Below are 21,106 nucleotides of genomic sequence, written 5' to 3'. Positions count from 1 at the left end.
CTCCTGACCTCGTGATCCGCCTGTCTCGGCCTCCCAAAGTGCTGGGATTACAGGCTTGAGCCACCATGCCGGGCCTAAAAAAATCTTAATCCCAACACTTTGGGAGGCCGAGATGGGCGGAATTACTTGACCTCAGGAGTTTGAGGTGAGCCTGGCCAACCTGGCAAAACCCTGTCTCTACTAAAAAATACAAAAATTAGCCATATGTTGTGGCCCATGCCTGTGATCCCAGCTACTCGGGAGGTTGAGGCACAAGAATTGCTGGAACCCAGGAGGCAGATGTTTCAGGGAGCCAATATGGTGCCACTGCACTCCAGCCTAGGCGACAGACCTAGACTCTGTTTCAAAAAAAAAAAAAAACTTTATACACACACAACCTATTTTAATTACATTACTTTGGCTCTCTATATAAATGAATTCACAAAACAATTTAATACTATATTTTTGTATTTTTAACAAGGTCAGTAAGATAGTGATTGGAAGACAATTACGGCCAGGTGTAGTGGCTCACGCCTGTGATCCTAGCATTTTGGGAGGCCAAGGCAGGTGGATCGCTTGAGGTCAGGAGTTTGAAACCAGCCTGGCCACCATGGAGAAACTCTGTCTTTACTAAAAATATTTTTAAAAAGTAGTCAGGCATGGTGGCGGGCTCCTGTAATCCCAGCTACTCGGGAGGCTGAGGCAGGAGAATTGCTTGAACCCAGGAGGTAGAGGTTGCAGTGAGCCGAGATCACATCATTGTACTCCAGCCTGGGCAACAAGAGCAAAACTCTGTCTCCCCTCCACCCCCCGCCAAAAAAAAAGACAATTTCTGCATCTTATATTTGTGAGAGTTACTTAATTCAACATGTGACTGTTGGTGACAATGTACATTGTACTGTTAAATGTCCGAGTGATACATTCTCCCTTGACTTTGGTTCTAGGTAAATTTGCTCTCATGGTGAATTGCTGCCTGCTTTCTTTATAACAAGAACTCTATTTACCTTTCTGCTTTGACTGTCAGGAACTTTGACTGTCAGGAACTGAACTGAAGTGATTAGCTGGTCAAACCAGTATTTCCCTAGAGAATCATTAACCATCATTAAATAAATAATTTCCTGTTCCTATTCACTTTGAACACCACAAGTGAAGTGGCTTGGTTGGAGTACAGTGTCTGAAATTGAGACTGCTGGCCTTTGTGACTTGTGACCATGTCCAAATGCTTTAACAGCATGATTCCTCCTCTTGTTGTGCCCCATTTCTAGAAAATGATTTCCTGTATCTTTGAGGTTTCTCTAATGTTGCAGGAAGTCAGGGACCCCAAATGGAGGGACTGGCTGGAGCCGTGGCAGAGGAACATTAATTGTGAAGATTTCATGGACATCTATCAGTTCCCAAATAATAATTTTATAATTTCTTATGCCTATCTTTACTTTAATCTCTTACTTCTGTTATCTTCATAAGCTGAGGATATACATCACCTCAGGACCACTGTGATAATTGTGTTAACTGTACAAATTGATTGTAAGACATGTGTGTTTGAACAATATGAAATCAGTGCACCTTGAAAAAGAACAGAATAACAGTGATTTTTTAGGGAACAAGGGAAGACAACCATAAGGTCTGACTGCCTGAGGGGTCAGACAAAAGAGCCATATTTTCTTCTTGCAGATAGCCTATAAATGGACGTGCAAGTAGGAGAGATATCGCTAAATTCTTTTCCTAGCAAGGAATATTAATATTAATACCCTGGGAAAGGAATACATTCCTGGGGGGAAGTCTATAAACGCTGCTCTGGGACTGTCTGTCTCATGCAGTTGAGATAAGGACTGAGATACGCCCTAGTCTCCTGCAGTACCCTCAGGCTTACTACAGTGGGGAAAAACTGCCCTGGTAAATTTGTGGTCAGACCAGTTCTCTGCTCTCGAACCCTGCTGTCTGTTATTTAAGATGTTTATCAAGACAATATGCGCACTGCCGAGCATAGACCCTTATTGGTAGTTCTGCTTTTCCCCTTTGCCTTGTGATCTTTGTTGGACCCTTAGTAGTAGTTCTGCTTTTTGCCCTTTGAAGCCTGTGACCTTTGTACCTACTCCCTGTTCTTACACATCTCCCCTTTTGAAACCCTTAATAAAAAACTTGCTGGTTTGAGGCTCAGGTGGGCATCACAGTCCTACTGATATGTGATGTCACCCCCGGCGGCTCAGCTATAAAATTCCTCTCTTTGTACTCTTTTTCTTTATTTCTCAGTCAGCCGACATTTATGGAAAATAGAAAGAACCTACGTTGAAATATTGGGGCAGGTTCCCCAATACTCTAAGGTCTCTGCAAATGCATTTTATGTATGCCACATTGCTTGGGTTTTAAATTAGATCATCTCAGTCATGTCTCCCAAATTTGGTTTTAAAATATCCTTCCACGTGTTTTCTAGTGGTGTAGTATTAGATAAAACCAAAATCAAAATTTTATTTTATTGATATGGGTAATGCTCTCCATTCATACATTATAGCCCTGGTCCCTCAGTCACTATGTTCCACATTTTGTCATTATTTAAAAAAAAACTCTTATTTTCTTCCATTGAATATCCAATCAGGTGCCATGTTCTATAGTTTTTATTTTTAAAATTGTTGTTACATCTGATCACTCCTTTCTAATCTCAAGGTTGTATTCTCCCATCTTTCTTCTTCAGGTCTTTGTAATTACCCCACTACCTGGATTATGGCAATCTCCCTCCAACAGGATTCTCTCTCACACCTATCCTCTGGACAGTCAGTTCTCTATGCTGTTGCCAGATCCATGTTGCCAAAGCAGAACTCTGTTGTCTTCACTCTTGGCATTTAGAGGTCTTCCTCAATGTGTGTGCCTCAAGCCAAAGGTCCAGTCTAATTACCATTATTCCTCTTGGCATAGGCTGGCAAACTGAAACATTCACTGTCCCTGCAACATGCCCTGCATTTTCTCATCTTAATGCTTTGGTTCGTGTTGTTAGGAAAGTGCTTTTACCCACCCCAACCTCAATCTCTGCCAGTCAAGAAATATTACCCATCCTTTATATGCAGCATCCATAATTAAACTTTTCTTGATTCTTTCCAAAGACGTACTTTCTGCTAGTTTTTTGCTGTTGTTGTTGTTGTTTGAGATGGAATCTCGCTCTGTCACCCAGGCTGGAGTGCAGTGGCCCGATCTTGGCTCACTGCAACCTCCGCCTCCCAGGTTCAAGCGACTCTCCTGCATCAGCCTCCCAAGTAGCTAGGACTACAGATACGTGCCACCATGCCTGGCTAATTTTTTGTAGTTTTAGTAGAGATGGGCTTTCACCATGTTAGCCAGGATGGTCTCAATCTCCTGACCTCGTGATCTGCCCGCCTCTGCCTCCCAGTGGTGGGATTACAGGCGTGAGCCACCGTGCCCAGCTTCTCTCTTCTAGTTTTAACCTTCCCCCTGCCTTTTATATCTGGTCATCTCTTGTGGCAAAAAGCATATTCTTCGCATATTAAACTTATGTATGTATGTCTCTCTCTTACATAAACTCCTTAATGAACCATAGCTCTTTGCCTACTTACCTTTATGTTTCTTTATGTTTTCTGCTTAGATCAATGTATTGTATTCCAAAGGTACTCAAAATTTAATTGAAAATTTTAAATTGAAAATTCAATTTAATTGAAATTGGCATAAATCCAATACTGACAACATATCCCAAGGAAAAAACTCAAAGGGAGTTTTTTTTTTTAAGAGCACTATTCGTGTAAAAATATTTACTCAGCCAGGCGCGGTGGCTCACGCCTGTAATCCCAGCACTTTTGGGAGGCCAAGGCGGGCCGATCACAAGGTCAGGAGATTAAGACCATCCTGGCTAACACAGTGAAATCCTGTCTCTATTAAAAATACAAAAAGTTAGCCAGGCATGATGGTGAGTGCCTGTAATCCCAGCTGCTGGAGGCGGAGCTTGCAGTGAGCCGAGATCGCGCCACTGCACTCCAGCCTAGGCGGTAGAGAGAGACTCCATCCCCCCGCAAAAATACATATCTTTACTCAGAACAGGCAGAAGCGGATAAGATGGCGGCAGCAGCTGCACAGGGTGGGAGAAGCGGTGGTAGTGGAGGCAGTAGTGGGGCTGGCGTGGTTCCAGGTGTGGGGCAGGCAGTGGCCATAGCGGCTTGTTGGATAAGTGGAAGATAGATGATAAGCCTGTAAAAATTGACAAGTGCGATGGATTAGCTGTGAAAAACTCTTCGGATGATTCTGCCAGAAAGTTACTTCTGGAAAAATACAAATATGTGGAGAATTTTGGTCTAATTGATGGTCGCCTCACCATCTGTACAATATCCTGTTTCTTTGCCATAGTGGCTTTGATTTGGGATTACATGCACCTCTTTCCAGAGTCCAAACCCGTTTTCGTTTTGTGCTTCATATCCTATTTTGTGATGATCTGGATTCTGACCATTTATACCTCATATAAGGAGAGGAGCATCTTTGTCGTGACCCACAGGAAAGATCCTACAGGAATGGATCCTGATGATATTTGCCAACTGTCCTCCAGTCTTTAAAGGTTTGATGACAAATACACCTTGAAGCTGACCTTCACAAGTGGGAGAACAAAGCAGCAGCAGGAAGTCGAGTTTACCAAGTCCCCATTGCTAAGTTTGTCATGCATGTCCATGTGAAGAGACCACCAAACAGGCTTTGTGTGAGCAACAAAGCTGTTTATTTCACCTGGGTGCAGGCGGGCTGAGTCTGAAAAGAGAGTCAGCAAAGGTTGGTGGGATTATCATTAGTTCTTATAGGTTTGTGGATAGGCGGTGGAGTTAGGAGCAATGTTTTCCAGGCAGGGGGTGGATCTCACAAAGTACATTCTCAAGGGTGCGCAGAATTACAAAGAACCTTCTTAAGGGTGGGGGAGATTACAAAGTACATTGATCAGTTAAGGTGGGGCAGAAACAAATCACAATGGTGGAATGTCATCAGTTAAGGCTATTTTCACTTCTTTTGTGGATCTTCAGTTGCTTCAGGCCATCTGGATGCATATGTGCAGGTCACAGGGCATATGACAGCTTAGCTTGGGCTCAGAGGCCTGACAAAGTTTTTTGACCACAGTGGGACACTGGTCCTGGATGTATATGATCCTGAAATATCCAAGCTCCATGACAGTCTCGCCATAGAAAGAAAAATAAAATAGCCAATTCTAAAAGTAGCCCTCTTTCTGCTGGATCTTGCTGAATTACTGGTTTGGGAGGTGGAGGAGATAAAAATAACTTAAAATGGATAAAAGTAAAAAAAGTTAAAAAGTTCCTTTTTTTTTTTGGAGACGGAGTCTCACTCTGTCACCCAGGCTGGAGTGCAGTGGCCGGATCTCAGCTCACTGCAAGCTCCGCCTCCCAGGTTCAGGCCATTCTCCTGCTTCAGACTCCCGAGTAGCTAGGACTACAGGCGCCCGCCACCATGCCTGGCTAATTTTTTTGTATTTTTGGTAGAGACGGGGTTTTGTCGTGTTAGCCAGGATGGTCTCGATCTCCTGACCTCGTGATCCGCCCATCTCGGCCTCCCAAAGTGCTGGGATTACAGGCTTGAGCCACCGCGCCCGGCCAAAAAAGTTCCTGTTTTATCCCGAAATTTTAGTCTATTCTGGATAAATAGGATTTTCTGACACAGATACGAGAAGTTGTAGCTCTGATGTCTAGCTGTATCCTTGGTCTGCTGATTGCATTATTTTAATTTGCTTTTCTGGGAAAGCAGTTTTGCTAAAAGCTGTTTAGACTTTTTTCCTTTGTACCTAGCATTACTTTATATAGTATAGTTCTGGGCCATGTAGCATTTTAAGACTCAATTTAAAAATTATATTCATAATTGCTGACTTTGTTAATTCCTATTTCCACATGTGTTTCCTTGAAGAATTCAGTATACGACTTCTCGTGTGTGATTGCTTTCCTTCACACACTATTTTTGTGGGTGTGTATATATCTGATTTGGGCAGAATTTAAAATACACATAGCTTTTTAATTAGTTTGAAATAGACCTTCTGCCTGATACATTTTGTGCTCCTAACCAATAAAAGAAACCAATGACATTTTAGTTTTATATTGTGTTTTCCACTAGTATATCCCTGTTGATTTGTTTGTGCCTTTTATTAACTGCCATTTTCTAAAATTTTTTTCAATGAAAGGAAGGCAGATGTGAAAATAAATTACTCAGAACACCAATATATAATAAACAATTTAAAAATCAACAATAAGGGAGTGGTTAGATAAGTTAAGGTAGGGCTGAATCTAATTCTCCTGGGCCTGGCCCATAGGAAGTATTTAATATTTATTAAATGAATAGTATACCACCGTGTTGCAATATTAATCAGGTGCATGTGAAATCAGGTTAAGGGAAAAATAACTTTCACAAAACATAGGAATTAACATCTATAGAAAACCTATGCTGCCAGGCGCGGTGGTCCCAGCACTTTGGGAGGCGGAGGCGGGATGATCGCTTGAACCCAGGAGTTCCGAGGCCAGCTTGGGCAACAGAGAGAGACCCCAGTCTCTACAAAACTATATTTAAAAAATTAGCTGGGCGTGATGGTGCGAACCTGTAGTTCCAGCTACTTGAGGCCAGGGAGGTCAAGGCTGCAGTGAGCCATGATCGCTCCACTGCATTCCTGCCTGGGGGACAGAGTGAGATCATGTCTGAGAAGTGAAGGAAAGGGGAACGGTAGCGGGAAGGAGAAGGGAAAGAAAAGAAAACCTATGGAGGCACGTTAATAATCAGAAGGGGCCAGAGGAAGCCACCTGACACATTTGTGAGACAATGTAAAAGGCGTCCTCATACGTTCTCACTTTGATACAACAACCCTGCAAAGTGCACACGGAAGGTGTTATTAACTCTGTTTTACAGGTAAGGAGATCGACCCACTGAGGTCAGGAGTTAATGACCAAGGCGGAGCCAGGACTCTAGCCCTGGCCTCCTGGCCACTGGTCCCGGTCTCCTCGCCCGCCACCACTCGGCCACCGTCACTGGTGTTCAGAGTTTCGGTTCCCTTTTCTTTGATCGCATTACTTACGCAAAACGAGCCCAGACACTTGCGCTGCCAGAGAGGCACAGATGCCGGCAGGCGGCTGACCGCCGCAGCACCCTAGGCCCGGTGTGTGGCTCCAGCCCCGCATCCGGCTCCGGCCCCGCATCCGGCTCTGACCCCGCAACAAGAGAGTCCGGAAGTGCAGGCAAAGCGGCTCCCGGGAGCGCCGCGCGGTCCCGCGCGGGATTAGCTAGGGCCGCTCCCCGGCGGATTGGCGGGCGGGCGGCATGGCTGCAGTGCTGGCTCTCAGGGTGGTCGCGGGGTTGGCGGCCGCAGCGCTGGTGGCCATGCTCTTGGAGCACTACGGCCTGGCGGGCCAACCCTCGCCGCTGCCGCATCCCGCGCCCCCCAGGAGGCCGCACCCCGCGCCAGGTCCTGGAGACAGCAACATCTTCTGGGGCCTGCAGGTGAAGCGGCGGGAAGCCGGGCAGGGAGGCGGGTGCAGAGCGGGCACCGTGCGGTGAGACCCTGGCGGGTGTTGGGCCCCACGCTCCAGGCTGCGGGCCTCAGGTTGTAACTCGAGGCTCTGTCTAGTGCTGGCCCTGTCCTTACCTGGGGGGTTCGTTATGCACTGCCTCTTTGTCTTTTCCTTCTGCCCGAGAGAGCCGCTGAGCCGCCGCTCCCCATGCTGCCTCTTCCCGGCTCAGATCTCTCTGTTCAATACCTGTTTTCGGCAGATATCCGACATTCACCTGAGCAGGTTTCGAGATCCAGGCAGAGCGGTAGACTTAGAGAAATTCTGTTCTGAAACTATTGACATCATTCAACCAGCTCTCGTCCTAGCAACAGGTAGGGAGGCTTGCCATGCTGTGGTAGTGTTCTGTGGTCTGGATGGTAGAACTTTGGCCAGGGCTGCGGCTTTTCACTTTGGGGATGTTGGGAGCAGTATAGCCACAGCTCCAGATGAGCCCTGTGAAGTGGAAGAGATCGGACATTCTAACCCCTTTGCCTATGGATAACTGAATGAGTCAAGATCCAGGCAAAATGATTTGAGGTAGCAAGGTTTTGTCAAAGTAGTAGAAGCAAGGCTCCTGGTTCTCATGTCAGTCTGTTGTCTCATGTATTTGTATCTGGTTTTTGTTCTTGTTGTTATAGTTGTGGTTGTGAGAATTAGGGAAAAGCCTGTAACCACGAATCAGAAGTTCTCTTCTTTTGCTCACTTTTCAATTTTCTTTATATTATTAATCTTATATTTTCAGTTGTTTGAGGCTTCCGGTGACCCAGGGCACTTTTTCTTCATCCTTTAATAGTTTTATGACTTGAGTTTTCTAGACTCTTCAAACCCTTTATTTGCTTCCAAACTGTAGTGGGGAGAAGAAGCTAAAGGAGCATCTATCTGTCTTGCTTATTGGGGAATTCATCACCCATCCACCTTATTGAAGTATCTCTGCTGACATGAAAGGGTATCAGTTCTCATTTAATGGATGAACCCCCATAAAAAGTGTTCTGTTTAGTTCCCTATAAATTTTGGTATTTTGTTGTCCAATTGCACCTGCCACATTGCTTCTTGCTATAAAAATAATATTTGGTCAAGTCACATATTCTGATTTTGTGGTTTGGAAAACATGGTTGCTGTAGATATTAGGCACCCACTCAGAGTATTGGAATTTCTTATAAAAACATTTTCATTTTATCAGAGTCTACTGATGCATTTTGTACTGTTCTCTTTAAGGATTTTTTCACAACCCATTTCTAATATCACACAGGCATTTGCTAACCTATAAGAAACAAAGCCCTTGCTGAGAAAATCTTGTTAGTTTAGATGGCTTGATTGGACATTGGTGGTCTCATGAGCAGTTTTGCTTATACACGTTGAGTACTTTAAGTATCGTTGTTCCTTCAGTGTACATGTCTAAAAAAATGGAACCCCTAGGAGTTTGTTTTGCATTGTGATTCAATTCTTGTGTAAACCTACAGGAGACCTGACAGATGCCAAAACAAAGGAACAGTTGGGATCCAGGCAGCATGAGGTAGAATGGCAAACCTACCAGGGTATTCTGAAGAAGACAAGAGTCATGGAAAAAACCAAGTGGTTGGATATCAAAGGAAATCATGGTGAGAACCAAGAGCCAGATATAATAAAGACTAGAGTTTTTTTCCCCCTTCAGGAACCTAGATTTTCCAACTTAGATTGTAAAATTATAAAATGGGACGTTATAACATAGGTTTACATATACTAAAGGTCACAACTCTGAAATACAACTATATAATGTGGTTTTAAAACTTCAGATGTCATTGTGAGCCTTTGAAATGACAATTGGTATGGTCCTTTTTTTGTGACATATGCTGCTTTTTTTATTATTATTATCACTATACTTTAAGTTCTGGGATACATGTGCAGAACGTGCAGGTTTGTTACATAGGTATACATGTGCCATGGTGGTTTGCTGCATCCATCAACCTGTCATCTACATTAGGTATTTCTCCTAATGCTATCCCTCCCCTGCCCCCCACCCCAAGTCTTTTCTTCTTTACATGGAAGAGACATGAGTTTTAGCAAAACTCATGCAGACAGATGTTTTAATAAATATACATTTTGCTAAGTGAAAGAAGCCAAACCCGTAAGTCTGCATACTGTATGATTTCATTTATATGACATTCAGGAAAAGGCAAAACAATAGACAGAGAACAGATTGTAGTTACCAGAGGATAGGGATTGGGAGACAGATTAACTGCAAACAGGCATCATGGAGAATTTTTGGTGGTGAGGGAACTAGTCTGTATTTTGGTGGTTGTGGTGGACTTCAGGTTCGTTATGTATTTGTCAAAATCCATAGAACTGTAAGTCACAGAAAAGAATGAATTTTCCTGTGTGCAAAGTTAAAAAACTTTGCTTTTTATTTTTTCTTTTTAAAATTTACTATGACTATTCTTATTATCATTATTTTGTGAGACAGAGTCTCACTCTGTCACCCAGGCTGGAGTACAGTAGTGCAATCTCAGTAGTGCAACCTTTGTCTCCTGAGTTCAAGCAATTCTCCTGCCTTAGCCTCCTGAGTAGCTGGGATTACAGACAGGTACCATCCTTCCCAGTTAATTTTTTTTGGGGGGGTATTTTTAGTAGAGGCGGAGTTTCACCACATTGGCCAGGCTGGTCTCGAACTCCTGACCTCAAATGATCTGCCTGCCTCAGCCTCCTAAAGTGGTGGGATTATAGGTGTGAGCCACCACACCCGCTTTATTATTATTTTTTTGACAGGGTCTTGCTCTGTCACTCAACCTAGAGTGCAGTGGTGTGCGTATAGCTCACCGCAGCCTTGACCTGAGCTTAAATGATCCTCCCACCTCAGCACCCCCAAGTAGCTGGGACTACAAGCATGCATCACCACACCCAGCTAATTTTTGAAGGTTTTTTTTTTTGTGGAGTTGGGATCTTGCTCTGTTGCTCAGGCTGACCCCAAACTCCTGGGCTCAAGCGATCCTCCCACCTCATTCTCCCAAAGTGCTGGGATTACAGGTATGAGTCACTGCACCTAGCCTAAAAATTTTAAATTGCAAACAAATCTCCATAGGCATGAACAGGGAAATGAATAATCCTTTCCCTTTTTTAGATTATTGTTGGGTTGGTAAGGAAATGAACTCTTCTCTAAAAGAGTCCTGATGGTAGTAGATTTGTTTGATTTATAAAGGTTGACTTTTTTATTAGCTAAGTACTTCATTTGTCTACTTTATTTGATCAGTAGATCAGGCATGAATCCACTTTTTGCTGGCTTTTAGAATCACAGGATTAAGACAAGAGCAACTACAGTTCAATCTTATAATTGCAAACTTATTTATTCCGAATGGTATAGAATTCAAAGTACCTGTTTTTCTCTAGTATACTAAGTGCCTTAAGTAAGTTTCTAGATAATCTGAATTTTGTTAAGATATCAACATTTTAAAGTATCAATCTAATTGATTGACATTCTACCATTAAAAGTGTTATAGAAAGATGACAGAGGCTGCTGCAGTCACGCTGTGGCTAGCTCAGTCTGTGCCAGCAGAGGCAGAGAGCTTGGGGAGGGCCAGCTGCCCCTGCTGGAGCCTCAGTTAAATCTGAATATCCCATTGTCCCAACCCTCCCACAGATGTGCACCGGGCTGTACTTTGGCTTAAGACCTCAGGTGGACATCTCCACTGCCCGGGAATCGTTGAGTATGTAGGCAGGACAGCCTCCACGGAAGGCTGGTCATACCAGAGTCCCGCCTTGGCGTAGGCCTTGACGTTGTGGCAGCTCTACTGTCTGTGCTGGTCTGAGGGTGGGCTGCCTGTCATGGGGGCAGCTGTTTCCCAGGGGGTGCTCATTGCCGTCATCTGCAACACCTCATAGGCTTCTTGCTGCTTCTGCTCCGAGTCATTCTCTGCCAGGCCTACCACTCTTGCTCTGCCAATATTGACTGTTTCTACAGATTTAGACCCAACTCCAGCCCTGGCTCCTATCCTGAAAAAGTACCACTGCCCAAGAAGCCTAGCCATGAAGGCAGCTACCTGCTGCAGCCCTGAAGGGCACTGGCTTAGCCTGGAGCTTGGGACCTAAGTCCATCCCACCCACATCCTGGAATCAAGATTCCAGGGTTTTAGCCAGCCTGGGGTCTAGAACTTGGAGCCCAGCCTGCTTGGATTGGACCCAGCAACCCAGAGTCTAGCCATACTGGTTCTAAGAGAGGCTCAGTGGCCCTAGAGAGATGGACCATGGTGGGAGTTCATGAGTTGGTGGTAGGGCCAGGGCCATCTGGACTCTGTTCTGAGTCTACCCTTTCCCTAGGCTAAACATTTCTAGTTTGGGGAAGCAAACTGAAACCCATGGCAATAATGGGAGGTTGTCTAGGATGGGCCCCTCTCCTAGTCCTCCCGCTATTTGCTGAATAATAAATGGAATGGCTCTACCCTGGGGGTGTGTGGGGGGGAATTGTTATAGAAAGAATTATTTTCCCTTAGTCATTAAAGAAAATGTTTGTATTCTTTTTTTAATGTGGATGAATGTTTGCTTTTTTTTTTTTTAATTAGATGCATTCAATATTCCAAGTCTGGACAGCGTCAAGAATTATTACAGGTACTGTAATAAACAGAAGACAGACCACTGTGTAGAGTCAGTGTTATAAGGAGGGTGTGGTCAATTCAATGAATGAGAGAAAACTTAAAAAAAATTTTAAGAGGCAGGAGTCTAACTATTTTGCCCAGGCTAGCCCTGAACTCCTGAGCTCAAACGATCCTCCTGCCTCAGACTCCTGTGTAGCTGGGGCTGCAGGCACATGCTACTGTGCCTAGCTGAAAACATTTTTTAACAGAAAAAATTTTTCTATAAAGAATCTCTGGTAATTAAAAAAATGAGCCTTTTTGTCTTCTTGTGACAGATGTATTTATTTTTGTTTAGACTTTTTCTTTTCTTTAATTCTTTCTGTTTCATATACAGGCATACCTCGTTTTATTGTGCTTCACCTTATAGCACTTTGCAGATGTTGCATTTTTTACAAATTGAAAGTTTGTGGCAAGCCTGCCTTGAGCAAGTCTATGGGAGCCATTTTTCCAACAGCACATGCTCACTTCGTGTCTCTGTCTCATTTTGGTAATTCTCACAATATTTCAGACTTTTTCATTGTATCTGTTATGGTGATCTGCGATCAGTGACCTTTGATGTTACTACTGTAACTGTTTCTGGGTGCTACAAACCTTGCCCATATAAGTCCAGGAACTTAATCAATAAATGCTATATGTGTTCTCAGTGCTCCACCAACCAGCTGTTCTCCTATCTCTCTCCCTCACCGCTGGCCTCCCTATTCCCTGAGAGACAACAATATTAAAATTAGGCCAGTCAACAACCCTACAATGGCCTCTAAGTGTTCAAGTGAAAGGAAGGGCCCAACATCTCTCACTTTAAATCAAAAGGTAGAAATGATGAAGCTTGGTGAGAAAGGCTGTTGAAAGGCTATCAGGTAGGCTGAAAGCTAGGCCTCTTGAGCTGGAGCAGTGAGCCAAGTTGTGAATGCAAAGGAAAAGTTCTTGAAGGAAATGGAAAGTGCTGCTCCAGTGAACAGATGAATGATTAGAAAGTGAAACAGTCCTACTGCTGATGTGCAGAAAGTTTTAGTGTTCTGGATAGACGATCAAAGCATCTACAACATTCACTTAAGCCAAAGCCTAATCCAGAGCAAGATGCTAACTCCCTTCAATTCTGTGAAGACTGAGAGAGGTAAGGAAGCTGCAGAAGAAAAGTTGGAAGCTGGCAGAGGTTGCTTCATGAGGTCTGAGGAGAGAAGTTGACTCTATAACATAAATATGCAGTGTGACGCAGCAAGTGCTGATTGGAGAAGCTGCAGCAAGTGACCCAGAAGATCTAGCTAAGATAATTGATGAAGGTGGCTGCACTAAACAACAGATTTTCCGTGTAAGTGAAACAGCCTTCTTTTGGAAGAAGATGCCATCTAGGACTTTCATAGCTAGAGAGAAGTCAATCCCTGGCTTCAAAGGACAGGCTGACTGTTGCTAGGGTTCCATGCAGTTGATGACTTTTTTTTTTTTTTTAGAAAGTTACACAATAATTTATTTATTGAGGGCCTCCTCTCCCTGCCCTTGCAGTCTCTAGGTTACTTTTCCGCTTGTAGATGTTGCACGTCAGCCCTAGAAAGATGACTGGGGGCAGGGGCACTGTGTACTGTTCAGTGAGACTCATAATGTGGCTGTAACTGTCTTCCTATTATTGCAAGAACACAGCCGGCAGATCCAGCTCCTCATACAGTCTTCACCGGGGCCACCTTCTTGGCCTCCTTCTGCCCGTAATTCTCCTTCAGGATCTGGTACTGTTCCGGAGTGGCCCATTGCAGACACTGAACCACCAGCCAGCTGCATTTGTTGTCCTGTTTGTCAGTGCCAACTTTGCCGGTCACACTGGGGTCCCCAAAAGAGGTCAAGGTAATCATCCTGAATCTGAAAGAACTCTCCCTCTCCCATCTCCAGCAGGATCTTCTTGGCATTGGTGTGCTCCTTCTCACCATCAATGCCTGCCATGTACATGGCTGCAGCTACAGGAAGGTAGAAGGAGTAGAAAGATGCCTTGTACTTGACACTAGATTTGTACCTCTTTTTAGTGAATTTGCCAAGATCTGCATTGCCCTGGGGGGCTGGCCAATCTCAGTCTGATAGAAACTCTGCAGGAAGAGCTGGATCAGGTTCAGGTAATAGGGCTGCTCCCTGCAACAGAGCTTCAGCAGGTGGTACATACATGCTTCCCTTCCAGAAGCATAGCATCATTGATGGCATCCAAACCCACGCTGGGCTTCTGATACCAGCAGATCTATCCCTGGCTGGTGAGGGATGAAGCCGTGATGTCATCTGCCAGCAGGAAGAAAGCTTGCAGCAGTTCCACACACCAGCCCACAGTCAGGGCCCGCTGGAGACTCTCAGCATCCTGTTTCCTCAGCTCCACCAGCTCCAAGAATACTACGAGCACTGTCAAAGCCCAGTGATACTTGCCTCCAATGGCATTGTACTACAGGACCTCCTTGAGCTGAGTGATAGCATCTCCTGTCTCTGGGTGCCCCATCTCATCCTCAGTCAGCACCCTAACAATCTGGGAGAAGCACTGAACAAAATCCTGCATTTCTTGGAGAGAAATGTCTGATTTCTAGTCTCCATTCATTCTGAGGGAGGAGCAAAGGGCTCTGTTCCTGGATGTGGGTTCCTGCTCCATAGCTGATGACTTTAAGTGGAGCCAATGCCTATTTACCATTCTGAAAATCCTTGGGTGCTTCAGCATTATGCTAAATCTACTCTGCCTATGTTCCATATATGGAACAACAAAGCCTGGATAATAATAGCACATCTGTTTACAGCGTGGTTTACTGAATATTTGAAGTCCACTGTTGAGAACTACTGCTCAGAAAAAGATATTCCTTTCAAAGTATCAGTGATCATTGACAATGCACCTGGTCACCCAAGAGCTCTGAGGAAGTTGTACAAGGAGTTGAATGTTACTTTCATGCCTACTAGCATAGTATTCATCCCGTAGCCAATGGATCAAGAAGTAATTTCAATTTTCAACTCTTACTATTTAAGAAACACATTTCATAAGACTGTAGCTGCCTTAGATTATGATTCTTCTTCTGATGGATGTGGGCAGTCGATTGAAAAATTTATGGAAAGGATTCACCATTCTAGATGCCATTAAGAACAGTTGCAGTTAATTGGAGGAGGTTAAAATAACATGAACAGGAGTTTGATTCTGCCCCTCATGGGTAATTTTGAGGGGTTCAAGACTTCAGTGGAGGAAGTAACTGCAAATGTGGAAATAGCAGGAGAACTAGGATTAGAAGTGGAGCCTGGGCCGGGCGCGGTGGCTCAAGCCTGTAATCCCAGCACTTTGGGAGGCCGAGACGGGCGGATCATGAGGTCAGGAGATCGAGATCATCCTGGCTAATACGGTGAAACCCCGTCTCTACTAAAAAAATACAAAAAACTAGCCAGGCGATGAGGCGGGCACCTGTAGTCCCAGCTAATCGGGAGGCTGAGACAGGAGAATGGCGTGAACCCGGGAGGCGGAGCTTGCAGTGAGCTGAGATCCGGCCACTGCACTCCAGCCTGGGTGGCAGAGCAAGACTCCGTCTCAAAAAAAAAAAAAAAAAAAAAAAAAGTGGAGCCTGAAGAAGTGACTAAATTGCTGCAATCTTAGGATAAAATTTGAACAGATGGCAAGTTGCTTCTTATGGATGAGCAGAAACAGTGGTTTCTTGAGAAGGAAACTACTCCTGGTAACTATGATGTGAACATTTTTGAAATGACAACAAAGGATTTAGAATTATACATAAATTTAGTTGATAAAGCTACAGAGAAATTCTTGTGAAAGGAAAAGTCAATTGATGTAGCAAACTTCATGGTTATTTTAAGAAATTACCCCAGCCACCCCAACCACCACCCTGATCAGCCAGCATTCACCAACATCAAAACAGGACCCTCTATCAGTAAAAAGATTTGACTCACTGAAGGCCCAGATGATCATTAGCATTTTTAGCAGTAAAGTTTTCTTTTTCCCCCCGAGACAGGGTCTCACTCTGTCACCCAGGCTGGAGTACAATAGCGCGATCTCAGCTCACTGCAACCTCCACGTCCCAGTCTCAAAGTGATCCTCCCACCTCAGCCTCTCGGGTAGTTGGGACCACAGACATGAGCCACCATTCCTGGCTAATTATTGTAATTTTTTATAGAGACAGGGTTTCGATGTGTTGCCCAGGCTAGTCTCGAACTCCTGGGCTCAAGTGATCCACTCACCTCAACCTCCCAAAGTGCTAGGAGAACAGGCGTGAGCCACCATGCCCAGTCAGTAGAAGTATTTATAAATTAAGGTATGTGCATTGTTTTGTTAGGCATGAAGCAATTGTACACTTAATAGACTATAGTATGGTGTAAACATAACAGTTTTTTTTTTTTTGAGACAGGATCTTGCTCTGTTGCCCAGGCTGGAGTGTAGTGGCACCATCTTGGCTCACTGCAACCTCCATCTCCCTGGTTCAAGCGAGTCTCCTGACTCAGCCTCCTGAGTAGCTGGGACTACAGGCATGTGCTACCATGCCTGGCTAATCTTTGTATTTTTAGTAGAGACGGTTTTGCCATGTTGGCCAGGCTGGTCTCAAACTGACCTGAAGTGATCTGCCTGCCTCGGCCTCCAGAAGTGCTGGGATTACAGGCATAAGCCACTGCCCCCGGCTGTAAACATAACTTTCATACACACTGGGAAACCAAAAATTCATGTGACTCGCTTTTTTGCAATATTTGCTTTATTGTGGTGGTCAGGAACCACAATATCTCTGAAGTATGCATGTAGTTTAATGCTTTGTTTTGGCTAATGGTACTTTTAATATTCCACATGGGCTTAAACAATTTTTTTTTTTTTTTTTTTGAGACGGAGTCTTGCTCTGTTGCCCAGGCTGGAGTGCAGTGGCCAGATCTCAGCTCACTGCAAGCTCCGCCTCCCGGGTTTACGCCATTCTCCTGCCTCAGCCTCCCGAGTAGCTGGGACTACAGGCGCCCGCCACCTCGCCCGGCTAGTTTTTTGTATTTTTTAGTAGAGACGGGGTTTCACCGTGTTAGCCAGGATGGTCTCGATCTCCTGACCTCATGATCCGCCCGTCTCGGCCTCCCAAAGTGCTGGGATTACAGGCTTGAGCCACCGCGCCCGGCCGGGCTTAAACAATTTTTTAAGTCATTGATACATAAGAGAAGTCATTTATATCAGAGCTTGTCAGCCACGCTACTGAGGTCACTGGGTTTTCAGAATCCTGAGATACTGATTTTCCTGGCCTCTGTGGTGGCTGGAGAGCCCAGTTAGTCACCTGGCTGCTTTATCTTTTCATCCTGTGTCATATAAATATTAAAATAATCTTTATTTGTCGTGAATGTGAAAAGGCAAGGGATCTCTGAATTAGAAACCAATTCTCTAGTTTCATTATATTTAGATTCCTCTTTTGGTTGCAGTTCACTTTTCAGCCTCAGGATATTCAGTAGCTTTGTTCTGCATTGTCAATCAATCATGTAGCAAATATTTATTGAGAGTCCATCCCTAGCTGGATAGTGTGAGAGATACATGAGCTAATGTTAAAAATTTGGCTTTTGCCTTCAAGGAACTGATAGTGTAGTTAAGGGACATCAGAATTATTTAGGAAACAATTAGAAAAGAACATGAAGGAATGGCTGATGAAATGCTAGATTATTTGGTACACATGATAATCACTGTGAGAAATCAGAAAAGTGTGGGGTGGACATAGAGAAGACTTTATAAAAGAAGCAAAAAATTGTCCAATCTTAAAAAATGAGTAGCATTTGAAGAACTAAGACATGCCAAGGAGGATATTTTAGGCAAAAGGATAGGTATGAATAGATCTTTAAAAGCTACGCACTGGGAAACCAAAAACTGAACTTTGCTGGGGCAGTAAGGAAACTGGTATCACCAGAATTAACATTCATACTGAGGACTGGTATGACACTGGATAGGTAGCTTAGGGCTAATTTATGGAGGTCTTAAGTAACAAGCATAGAAGTTGAGATGTAATGGGTAATAGTTGGTAATTCAGCATAGGTTCTTAAGGAGGCAAGTAACATAATTAAAATAGTGTTTTATAAAGGGCAATCCCACAATAAAAAAGGAAAAAGATGGGGTAAAAAGGAAAAAAGATATTGGAGTTATGTGGACTACATAGGAGGATCCTGCAATAGTCCAGTCATGATATGAAGAGACATACCCATCTGAACTAAGTTCCTGGATATGGAGATGGTGACATCAATTTGAGGATGATAGGTCAAAAAGCACCGGTTAACTGAGTTTGTATAATTAGAGTCACTATACATTGGAAGAGGAGGTTGTTCTCTTTTGTTAATGTGAGAAAGGAAAAGGACAGAGATGAAAATCTTTCACTTCCTGTTAACTGTTTGTATCTTTGATGGTGACTATGGGCAGTTAGGAGACATTCAAAAATAATTAACAGGAACTGGGGCTGAGTGGTTATTTGGAAAGTAAAGTGAATAGTCACTTTAAAGTTTCTTACCTTTGTATTTTTGTTTTTAGCCACCTAAACTTTATCTGAATTTAATAAATGGCATTTTACTAAAAATGTAAATATTACAGAAATATCAATCTGAGGAAAAAAATTAAAGTTAAATCTTGATCTTAAAAATGTCCCAGAGAGGAGGCGGAGCTTTCTGTGAGCTGAGATCACGCCACTGCACTCCAGCCTGGGTGACAGAGCGAGACGCCGTCTCAAAAAAAAAAAAAAAAAAAAGTCCCGAAGAGGCTGGATGCAGTGGTTCATGCCTATAATCCTAGCACTTTGGGAGGCTGAGGCAGGTGCATCACTGGAGTCCAGGAGTTCGAGACCAGCCTGGGCAAGGTGGTGAAACCCCATCTCTACAAAAATACAAAAATTAGCTGGACATGGTGGCGTGCACCTTTAGTCCCAGCTACTCAGGAGGCTGAGATGGGAGGATCGCTTGAGCCCAGAAGGCTGAGATTGCAGTGAGCCGAGATCATGCCACTGCTCTCTAGCCTGGGTGACAGAGCCAGACCCTGTCTCAAAAAAATAAAATAAGCCCCAGAGAATGCCAAAATCCCATATTATGTTAGCATCATATATTTTAACTTGTGTTTTCAAATAGTTGGATTTATTTTTAGACAGTTGGATTTTAATGCATCAAAAATGCAGGAAAGGAAACAACATATGTAAGATTATAAGATTCTGAGGAATAGCTGAACATAAAATAAGAAAAAATACAAGTAAAAATTTTAATTTAGACTAAAACCCTGAAACAGAATTTTTTTTTTTTTTGAGATGGAGTCTCACTTTGTTGCCCAGACTAGAGTGCAGTGGCGTGATCTCAGTTCACTGCAAGCTCTGCCTCCTGGTGGGTTCACGCCATTCTCCTGCCTCAGCCTCCCGAGTAGCTGGGACTACAGGCACCCACCACCACGCCTGGCTAATTTTTTTGTATTTTTAGTACAGATGGGGTTTCACTGTGTTAGCCAGGATGGTCTCAATCTCCTGATCTCATGATCCACCCGCCGTGGCCTCCCAAAGTGCTGGGATTATAGGTGTGAGCCACCACACCTGGCCCTGAAATAGAAATTTTAAAAATACCAAGAAGAAAGGCAATAGAACTAATTGACATTGTTTAAATTGGGTTTGACTAATTTCTGAGTATTAGTTGTAATTTCTGTATAATATATTTACTTGGGTTACATTATACATGATGGCTTTTGTGGCCCACTAGCATATTAAATTTCAGGAATTTGTATTTTTAAATATATGCTGTTAGGTAAAAATCATGTAAGACACTTAGATTAAAGATAATACCAACTTTCCTGATAATGTTCTGACATTTGAATAATATAGGTATGCCCCCCAATAAAATCTATACTTTCCTTCTTATTTATTCAACACATACTTAATGAGTGCGTGCTCTGTACTGTGTTACCCATCCTTTCTTCCTGGGCTTCACTCTGCAGTTTTATGGACACCTTCAGGGAACACTGTTGACACTTAAGGTGGTAAACTTTCATTAGTGGATATAGACCCTGTGTGTGTTATCAATGTATCTTTAGGAACTGAAAAAGATTTAACAACCCAGACCTAGACTAATATTTTTCTCCTTGCTTGAAGACTTCGTCTTGTCTTTCTTGTGAATTAAGCCTCTGTAGTCCTGTTTCAAGAAGTAAACAGCTTTTGTATCTCACTACACCAAGAATTCTTCTAGGTACTTAGTAGGCCCTCACTAAATCTGCAAATGATTGATAAATACTGTTCCACTTTATTCTGATTTGTTTCTTTTTGAACATTTAATGGACTGCCTAAAAGAGCTCTCTTACTTCTGAACGTTACTTGGTGAACTTGTGTTTGGTTATTGATGAATTAGTTTGCATGAGTCTTTGGGGACAATGGGAGAAAAACTTTGCAATTTCATTAGTTTATCCATTGTGGATCTAGTTTAGTATACTTCTCTGTCAGATCAGCAAATCTCTTTTTCAAAGGAAGGCAAAATCTTGTGTATTAGGGAAGGAATTTTAAAGCATTGTCTTTTTATGATTATACTAACACCCTCCTGTCTTCTATTTTTTAGGAAATATTCTGCTGTACGTAGAGATGGCTCTTTCCATTATGTCCACAGTACTCCCTTTGGCAACTATTCGTTCATCTGTGTAGATGCCACCATAAATCCAGGGCCTAAGAGACCCTATAATTTCTTTGGAATTTTAGATAAGGTGTAGTAAAAATCTTACTTCCCTTTGTAGCTTACTTATTTTTTCATGGATACATGTGGATCACTTAAAGTTATCATAAGTAAACTTGTTATTATCTAGGAATGCTTGAGAGAAATTTAACTTGGTTACAGGTATGGCTAGAAGTTACTGGCTATTTCAGCACTATTTTTGCTATCCTTGTTCTTGTCCCAAAATCTGAGAAAGAATTACCTCACACTTTATGGAATAAACATTTATTAAATAGGTACTGAGTACAGGATGCACTTTGCAAGGAACAGGACATACAACTTTGTGTGGTATATTCCTAAGTTCCCATAATTGCCAGTTCTAACTAGTGTGTTTTTTTTTTTTTT

At 43.2% G+C, this 21,106-nt stretch overlaps 1 protein-coding gene and 2 pseudogenes across 1 annotated transcript in view; 1 reads left to right on the top strand and 2 right to left on the bottom strand.

Moving 5' to 3' along the window:
- UBR1 (ubiquitin protein ligase E3 component n-recognin 1) overlaps window positions 1-7,253 on the bottom strand; it is a 182,526-nt gene extending 175,273 nt beyond the window's left edge. Inside the window, 1 exon segment of the mRNA XM_017858436.1 lies at window positions 7,022-7,253. The gene's annotated coding sequence lies outside the window, so the exon portion shown is untranslated.
- LOC108519545 (signal peptidase complex subunit 2-like) lies at window positions 3,970-4,707 on the top strand (annotated as a pseudogene).
- Window positions 7,018-14,669, bottom strand: LOC108517285 (farnesyl pyrophosphate synthase pseudogene; annotated as a pseudogene).
- Between the last annotated feature and the right edge of the window lie 6,437 nt (window positions 14,670-21,106).

This window comes from Rhinopithecus bieti, unplaced genomic scaffold (assembly GCF_001698545.2).
Source record: "Rhinopithecus bieti isolate Rb0 unplaced genomic scaffold, ASM169854v2 scaffold_495, whole genome shotgun sequence".
Taxonomy (NCBI): Eukaryota; Metazoa; Chordata; class Mammalia; order Primates; family Cercopithecidae; genus Rhinopithecus; species Rhinopithecus bieti.
The sequence above is the reverse complement of the archived record's forward strand: the minus strand, read 5'-3'. Positions and strand labels throughout refer to the sequence as shown.